At 41.7% G+C, this 9,664-nt stretch overlaps 1 pseudogene; it reads left to right on the top strand.

Moving 5' to 3' along the window:
* The first annotated feature begins 712 nt into the window (after positions 1–712).
* On the top strand, positions 713–5,262 carry LOC147004962 (uncharacterized; annotated as a pseudogene).
* Positions 5,263–9,664: the final 4,402 nt, after the last annotated feature.

Below are 9,664 nucleotides of genomic sequence, written 5' to 3'. Positions count from 1 at the left end.
TTCATATGTGCTCCTGTGGTTTTGTTTTGTTTTGTTTTGTTTTGTTTTTCTTTATAAGTTAACAAACATAGATGTCTGGAGCCATGGCTCAGCACCCAAGACCTCAGCATATTCAAACTGGTGTGATTTCTCAGTAGTTTTTAATGGCTCATTTGCTGATTGAGGAAATTGTAAGGTAGGTTGAGACATTTCTGAGAAGGGTTTGGAAAGGAAACACTCAGTTAGATACATAGGAATCACGTAGGCAATGTCAATCAAGACTGGACAAACCCTGGCTTTGGAAGGAGGATGTGTTCAATGGCTGTGTCCCAGGTAATTCCCCAGGAAAGGGTATCTGTTTGTGGAACATTGTAAGATTAACAAATGTCATTTAGAACACAGCAAGGTGTGATCATCATGACCTTGCTGTGACTCAAGTTATTTTTCTATGTCAGTGATTGGCAGGCATATTACAGCAACAATCTGAAATAGGGGCTGGACAGATAACAAAATGGCTGTAGCTATACTGGTGGGCATACACCTCAGCTTCCTGTTAGTACAGGGAGAATATTAGCAGGGAGGCAAAGGCTATAGCCCATGACATCAGCAATCCCTTCTTGGATGATCTATTGTCTCCCGGAGAGTTCTTGGCACTTCCTGTGATGTCACCAATGTTGTAGCAACAAGCTCACTTAGAATTCTCACTCAGTTTATAGCCACTAGGTGGGTGACCATGTTTTCTCGACTGTGCCATCTTTTTGGGAGATCCAGTGTGCATCAGAGAGAGGCCAGAGAGAGGAGGGAGGATGCTGGCCTTCCATCAGAGAGTAATGAAGGACGAAGAAGGTGGACTTGGAGAATGTGGCGTAAGTCCTGGGAAATGCATGTTGAGCTCCCTGGAAGGGGTGGCCTGAGATGGCCTTTCTAGTAATGGGGCACGGGAACTGGTGTCTCTGGGTAGCAAACGAATTTGCATAATTATCAAAATTCTTGAACATCACATATTTCAGAACATTACATTCTCCATCCCCTAATCAGGAGTTGGCAAGGCCAAAACTGTTATGCTAAGAAGTATTTACATTCACTGAGGATTGTGGGTGTTACATGGGGATGCAATGAGACCATCAGGAGTCACAGAGTGTCTAACATATGCCCTTTTAGGGAAGGGCATGACTGTATTTCACTCTCAGGGTTCTTTAGCTTCAGTGGCTATTTGGGAGTAGTATGATAGAGAGAATTGTGCTCCAGTCCATGACCTCATGTTCTCAGAATGACTCTGAGATCCTGTCCATGACAGTTCCCACTTTACCTTTCTTTATTACCAGTTGTGAGTGGCAGGCATTTCTATACTGTAACCACAGACCTGTCAGAGTGGATACACCCAGACAGAGAAGGGATCCTATTGCTACTTCTTGGGTGTTTGGTGATTCAGTAGGGGCAATTGATAGCATTTTGACCATGTTGTCCCACTGCATGACTTTTTAAGCCCAAGTCCTGGGCCTAGCATAACTGGGTAGGAGATCTGAGCATCTGCAAGCACTAAAGTACTTGAGAATTGTGATTTTACCGTCTGACTTGTTAAACCACGGGACTGATGGCTCTGAAGCCAAATTGCACTCTGTTCAGTTGATAATCATCCTGAGTAATAACAAGGTTATCATCTCCCTGGTAATAACAAGCATGTTTAGGGAGATAGAGGAAACACCTGGCTGTTTACATCTCCTGGCTCTGTAGAATACTGGTAGAACTGAGAGCCACTGTGGAGGCCTCTCAAGCCCAGACCAAAGGCTTTCTGTTGTCACTAGTTTCCAGGCATGGTCTCTCTCTTGGTGGTTGTCTACACTCTTTGAATTCTCACATGAAAGTATTTTTGTATTCTTCTACCTAAAGGGGCTCAAAGACACACATCATCCACTGCACCTGACCTAAGCAAGAATGAGTTCAAAAAGGAAAAGGAGAGGCTGACCACAGAGCTGCAGCTCCTTATCCAGAAGAGAAATGAGCAGAGTGATCACCTGAACGCTTTCATAAAGAGATCCAACTACAAGAGGTATGCATTGCTCCAAACCCTGTGGTGTCAGTCTGGGGTCTTCAATGTCAGCCTCAGCTTATCCTTTAAAGGAGGTGGGTTCTATGAAGCTGTACCACCAGATCGTCCCTATGCCCAACCTCATGTCCATGCATGCTTCATAGTGGAGAGGCAGAACCTGAAGCTTGGTCAGGAGGGAGATGAGAAATGGACTCTTCTGCTTCCTCCAGTAGAGAAGAAGGACTTGTATTCTGAATGAAGAATTCAGGGATAGAGGCAGTGGAGAGTGAGTTCCCAGCATGCATTTGGAAAGCACTTGACAGGATGTGGCTTTGTGAGGTTCTAGGTGATGTGAGTTTATGGTGAGTGTTTATACTTGCCTGGAAGGTGAATGAGTGCTTAGAAGCTCCTCGTAGTATCTAGAGGGGCCTGGTCCCACATTTTCCTTCTCAGTGATTGTCTAGAAGGCCTGAGGCTCCTTCCTATTCCTCTTTGTCTGTGTGCCTTATACTGAGAGACAGTAATGTCGCATACATTTCTTTTGCATCTCATTGTGCTCCTTGTTTCTGTCTCTCAATCTCTGACTGTTACCTTTTCTCTTCTGTATGTGAGTGTGTGTGTATGTGTGCGTGCTTGTGTGTATGTTGTGTTCAAGTGTGTGAGTCTGTGTGTGTGCACATTTCCCTACATGTGAATGAGTTTGTTTTTTTTTTTTTTTTTTTTTTTCGAGACAGGGTTTCTCTTTATAGCTCTGGCTGTCCTGGAGCTCACTTTGTAGACCAGGCTGGCCTCGAACTCAGAAATCCGCCTGCCTCTGCCTCCCCAGTGCTGGGATTAAAGGCGTGCGCCACCACGCCTGGCTGTGAATGAGTTTTGTATGTTTAATTTTCCCTCCAACCTTGGGAACCTATGGGATCTGTGTTTTGACTTGAGGATTTATCTCCATAACAATTTCAAGGTGATATTAGTGCTGAAGTCTCAGAGCCCCTACTTTATTCAACACTCTTCTTTGCCTATGTGATCACATTTGTCCATACACTTGTATCTCTTGGGCATATTATAAAGCTGTGGTGATGTCTGATCACATATCCAGGGTTATGTTTAAGGTCTGTTTCTATGTTATAACTTATTCAGTATTTACCACCCCAGTTGTGAAAACAGAAAAAAATGTAATCACAGGTTTCTGGTGGGCTAAGACCTGTGGCCTAGGATCTTGAGAACATAGCTGGTTAGAATGCAACATCCAAACCTACTGAGTGAACACAGGGAGCCATGGAACCCTCCAGCTTGATGCTTAGCTTCTGCTGTCCTGGACCAGGATAACAAATTTTCAAAGCTGAAGATCAACCCAGTATATAGAATCCAGAATGTGCTTTCCATGGTTGGGGTAGTCCAGCACTCAGCCTGAGAAATGTGTTCCTAAAAGCCCATGTTCATGGAGTTCTTTCTTCCTAGGACCAAGCCCTTGGAGAAGATAAATCCATTCTATGAACAACTGATATCAGAGAAGAACCAGATCCTGTCCTCTCAGTCCAAGTTAGAGAAGGGGATATTTGAGGCCCAACAGAACATCCAGGAGCTCATTAAGTGGAAATTCTACTTTATGTAAGTACCATTTAGCAAGCCAATCAACAGTGGAATGGCAATTTCTGCCTTCCTTGGGTTATGGACTGGAGAATCTGCAGTTCTGCTTCTATCCCTTCTGCTTTTAGGCATCAGTGTGCCTTGGGATAATAGACTCAGTTTTCATAAATCTGTAAGAGACTGTTACCCCTCCCAGCATTGTCCAGGCATCCTTAGAAGCCTCTCAGTAGAAGAGTGATTGTGCATAGTCATTATGCAGTACTGAGAGCCTGGTTCTCAGGCAGTGTTTTAGAGAGCTGAGTGTGACATAACACAAGGATAGAATGCCCTCCCTTTGATTCTGCTGATCTACTCTGATGCTATTTGCACCCTACTAATTGATGTTGCCCTAGTACATTGGGCAGTCAATGATAGATGGAGATTCCTCTTTATTTTTGAGAGACATGGACCCTCATTGGTGTTCAGGCTGCAGCAATAATTTCTTCTTCCCTGAAATAGCTGTTTGCTGTTTGTACAGCTGTCATGGATTTATTGAGATCGATTGTATTAGGTCTTCATGGGAACTAGGATCATGCTGAGGTTAATGGGCCTATACATAAGAATGAGAGGAGGAGGCTGCAGGATCTTACTATGCAGAGGGTGTTTCCAGGAACATACAGAGCCAGATCATGATGGAAAAGAAGAATCGTACTAAGATGTCCGTCACACTGGAGCAAGAGAGCATGGAAGTACAGATTGATTGGGCTCTCATTGAGAAATATTTGGTTGACTTGAACCTGAATGGCCAAACAGGAGCAGACCAGCAACCATGAGACCCAACAACTTCAGGTAGGGACAAGCAGCTCAGTCAGGCTAATACTGTCTGACACCATTTGCCCCATTGGATTAATCTTTGCTTTCCCCTACTACTTTTCTAATCCACACTCCCAACCAGCCACCCACCTCATGGAATGTAGTTGTTCATTGCTCTTTTTATACACACAGATTCTTGGCATTTATCCTCTTGTGAGAAACTAAATCATTGGCAAGTGTACCTTGCTGCACTGCTTTAATATAAAGTCTAGAAACGGTGACAGACGAATAACATGCCACATTTCTGTATGTGTTCATGATAAGTGGGATGGTATGCAGAGTTTTGAGCAGCAACTAGGTCTTGGGACAGAGGTCATGCAAGGTTCATGTGACTTGAGGTGGGAAGAACCTTCCAGGGTTAAAATCGAAATGCAAATATCAAATGAATGCTTCTCATGGTCATTAATCTGGGGGTCATGTGGGCTTCTCCTTTCTTCCTGCAATCCAATGAGGTCTCTTCCTATTGACCAATTCTTGGTTTGCAAGCATAGAAGTCAGAGTGACAGCTTGCCATTCCATGTGTTTGTGCGTGTTGTTTGACATTTTGCCTTGCATGTATATAATAGCAATGGTTTCAGTTAATAGATCAGTATTAACTGTCCTGTTGAGGTGGTGGGATACAACAGTCTGACAGCTGACATTTAGGTCTCTACCAAGCCTGTGTCTTAAGAACTGCCTTCCTCTCCTAGGACTCAGAGACTCCAGCAAGTTCTGAAACGTCCACATCCCAGGAAGAGAACCTCATGCACAATGAGTTTCCACCTCAGGAGCCCCTTGCTGAACTCCATCCCCAACATCCCCAATCTACCTTGGATTAATCTTATTACATTCAGTACATTTTTGCAGTGTGAATAGGAGAAAGCCAGTGAGCCAGCTGATTCAAGGTCTTCTTCCCTTTCCTGTTCTGGCAACACCCCTTGAGAGACATCTGAGGTGACTGCCCGGCCAACAGCAGTCCAAGAGGAGATACAGGCTGTAGGTCTGTACTTCTTAATATGCAGTGAAAGGGTGATGATGTACAATCATTTTCTATTAATTTTGGTTAAAGTTTTGCTCTTTATTGTTTTATTCTTTTTTTAGGTTTTGCTGAAGTTATATGTTCTTGTTTGGTTTTCATGTTTGGATTTATTTTTATCTCTTTTTAGTAATTATACTTTTAAATCCTGTTTATTAAACATTTTATTTTCTATCAATAAAAATTGATTTACAACTCTTGACTCTTAACACCTTCTTCCTTATTCGGTTTTCCTCTCGCCTCATGTAAACCTAGAACCCTCAGTCAGAGATGGAGCTCTGTAAGTGACAGGCAGCCTGGGCTACAGACTAAAGTCAATGTCACCAAGGGGTATACAAGAAGATGGTTTCCTATGGGTAATGTGGCTTACCCCATGGAAACACACTTTATGATGCAAGCAGTTCCATACTGTATCCATGCTGCTATGTATTCTCCTACACCTAAAATATAGCACTCTATAACATACATTCTTGACTGACACTGTGGACCAGATATTGATTAATATACAGTTATTGCTCTAATGCTGCTGAGGAAATTAAAACATTCCCAAAGGAATTGGAAATAAATCAGGAAAGCCAGAACCATGTGCCTCAGTCTTGTTTGCAATACAGCATCAGTGACAACCACACCAAAGAGATAATGGCTTTCTAAGTCAGGCTTTGAAATATCATTTTGTAGATGACGTTGTTCTTGAACATTTGCTGTGGGTTTTTTTTTTTTTTTGCGTATTTGTTTGTTTTGTTTTGTTTTTGTGCTTTTTAGAGACATTGTTATTTATGTGAATGGTTGTTTTTCCTACTGTATATCTGCACACAAAACACAAATATACAAAAAAAATCAAAAGCAACAAATGGTATTTTCTTGAAAGCAGAAATAAAAGAGCTATTCTTCTCATCTGTCTCCCAAATCTGAGCAGAGAATAGTGTGAAGCGTGAAGATGCATGGTAGAGGAAAGGAGGGAGAGTTAATTTCTCACTTCCTTAACTTGAAACCAAGCACCAGGCCCACTTTAATTAAGATCAGTACCAGGTGGAGTCCTACAACCTTACCTGAAGGGGAATACTCAAGAACTGAGTTGTTGCAATTGTATTAACCCTGTAGCAAACTGCTTCTAATACCCTCCCCAAAACATAAGCAGCAGAGGGGAGATACAGATTCTACCCACTCTGGGAGGGAACATGAGCACATAAGACTTAGTCTTGGATATCAATGCCAAGGTTTTCTACATGAACCCAAGAATTTGCAAAGATCTAAAGGCTGGTACCTATAAGCGTTTGCAGACAGGCCGTAAATCTACCCATATGTTAGTACTATCTTGGTTGTCAAGAATCGCCTTACTATTCATTTACTACTGTGCTAATTATTTTCTTCCTTTATTAATTTCAACACATACCTTTACTATTTACAATAATCTTGGTTGAAAATTGTATTCTTTCAGGGATTGAAATATATCATTTCATGCTTTCTTGTGCTGTAGGATTGTAAAGAAGAGATTCGATGGAAATCTAATACTTGGCCTTGTGTGTGAACTGACTTTATCTCTTACAGTTTTTTTTTTTTTTTTTTTTATAAATTTTATTTATGTATGAGTATTTTGTCTGCATGTAAGTCTTTCTACCATCTGTGTACTTACTACACTTTAAGGCCAGAAGACAGGGTTGGCTTCTATTAAACTGAAGTTTTGTGCTGCTGTATGGGTATTGGGAGTCAGACCTGGGTTCTTTGGAAAGCACATTGTTCATAACCTGTGAGCCATCTGTCCAGCCCCATTTTCTAGTTTTTAATGTTTTCCAGTTTTGTGTTTTTGACATCATGATGATAATACTTTGTAGAGATATTCTTTTCCGGTCCAGTCTAGTTGAATTTCTGAATGCCTCTTGTGCTTGAAAATTCATTTGAGAAAAAATTGGTTATAATTTCATCAATCGAATTGTCTAACTTGCCAATTTATCTCAGGTCTTTCTTTACCTGAGGGTTCTTAGATTTACCCTCAAGAGAATACAGTTTTAGAAGGGTTTTTTTTTTCTATCATATTTACTAGATGTCCTTTTCTGGAGTAGTCTTTTCTATTGTTTGAACCTTGTATTGGACCCTTGAATAACATTCTTCTGCTACATCTTTTCTTTTAAAAGTGCCTTTTCTTTGCATATTTTAAACTCTTGTCATTTGATTTTTCTATTTGCAGAATATCTATTTGTACCTTTTTCACAGTCATTTTTATTTTTTGATTGTTTTCTTTTATTATTAATCATTCCATTCATTTACATATCAAATGGTATTCCAATTCATGGTTACCTTGTCCATCAAGCACCCCCCTCCATCCCATGATATCCCACTTTCGGGTTACCCATCCACCACTCCTCCCCCGATCCCACATCTGCTCTCCAACCTCCATTTTGCCTATAAGAGAGTGCTTCCCCACCCACCCACAGTCTTCTGCTCCACCTCTCCACTATCCCCCTACTCTGGGGCATCAAACCTCTCTAGGACCAAGGGCCTCCCCTCCTCTTGCTGCCCAGCAAAGCCTACATATATATCTGGAGTTAAAGATCCCTTGGTTGGTGATCTAGTCTCTGAGTGAACTAGGTGGTCAGGCCAGCATGTATTGTTCTTCCAATGGAGTTGCCATTCCCCTCTGCTCCTCCAGTCTTCTGCCAGCTCCCCCATCAGCTTCCCTAAGTTCAGCCTGATGGTTGGCTCCAAGCATTCGCCTCTGCTTTGGTCAGTTGCTGGGCGGACCTCTCCATCAACTGCCATACTTGGTTCCTGTCTGTAAGCGCCTCTTGATCACAACAGTGTTGGGTTTGGTGTCTGCAGACACGATGTGTCCCCAGTGGGACAGTACCCCGGTTGACCCTTCCTTCAGTCTCTGTTCCATTTTTTGTCCCTGTTCTTCCTTTGGACAGGAATATTACTGAGTTAAAATAAAATTGAGATGGGTGAGTGGCTCTGTCCCTCGACCAGTATCTGTGCCTATCTACTGGAGTTGGTCTCCACAGGTTCCATCTCCCCCTTTTCTGTGCATTATGGCTAAAGTCATTCCAATTGAGTTCTGGGAGCCTCATATTTCTCTGCTGTCTTGGACCCTCCTGTGGTGATCCCCAGTTCCGCATAACCCCTGCTTCCTATTTTTATTCTATTTCCTGACCCTCTGTACCTCTTTCACATCTACAGATTCTGATACTGCCACCCTTATTTCCTCCTCTTCCTCCTCTTCCTCCTCCTCCTCCCTCCTTCCATACCTTCTTCCTTTCCTCCCTTCCTCCCTCCCGCCCATATCCCTCTTCTTCCATATCCCACAATTGTCTATTAAGAATTTCAGCTACATAGATGGTTCAGTGGTTAAGAGCGCTGGCTGGTCTTGCTGAGGACCTCAGTTAAGTTCCCAGCACCCATGTAGTAGCTCATAACTGTCTATATCTCCAGTCCCTTAGGATATAATGCCCTCTCTGGCCTTCACAGATACTATACACATGAGCATAGTACATATACATGCATACAGGCAAAATACTCATACACATAAAAAATTTTGGTTGGAATTTTGATGGTGATTGCATTAAATCTGTAGATTGCTTTTGGTGAGATGGCCATTTTTACTATATTTATCCTTTTAATTCATGACCATGGGAGATCTTTCCATCTTCTGAGATCTTCTTTGATATCTTTCTTCAGAGACTTGTCATACAGATCATTCATTTGCTTGGATAGAGTCACACCAAGGTATTTTATATTTTTTGTGACTATTGTGAAGAGTGTTGTTTCCCTAATTTTTTTCTCATACCTTTTATCCTTTGAGTAGAGGAATGCTACTGATTTTATTGAGTTATTATGATATCCTGTCACTTTGCCTAAGTTGTTTATCAACTGTTTGAACTATGTGCTAAAATTTTTGGGGTCACTTATGATGTTACCATATAATCTGCAAATAGTGATAACTTGACATCCTCCTTCCAAATTTGCATCCCTTTGTTCTCTTTTTGTTGTCTAATTGCTCTGGCTAGAACTTCCAGTACTATATTGAATAGGTAGGGAGAGAATGGGCAGTCTTTTCCAGTCCCTGATTTTAATGTGTTTGCTTTGAATTTTGTCTTATATAGTTTGATGTTGGCTACTGGTTTGCTGTAAATTGCTTTTATTATACTGGGATATGCACCTCAAATTTCTTATCTCTTCCGTACTTTTAACATGAATGGGTGTTGTATTTT

Source organism: Mus caroli, unplaced genomic scaffold (genome assembly GCF_978045245.1).
Source record: "Mus caroli unplaced genomic scaffold, Mus_caroli_1 scaffold_4, whole genome shotgun sequence".
Taxonomy (NCBI): Eukaryota; Metazoa; Chordata; class Mammalia; order Rodentia; family Muridae; genus Mus; species Mus caroli.
The sequence above is the reverse complement of the archived record's forward strand: the minus strand, read 5'-3'. Positions and strand labels throughout refer to the sequence as shown.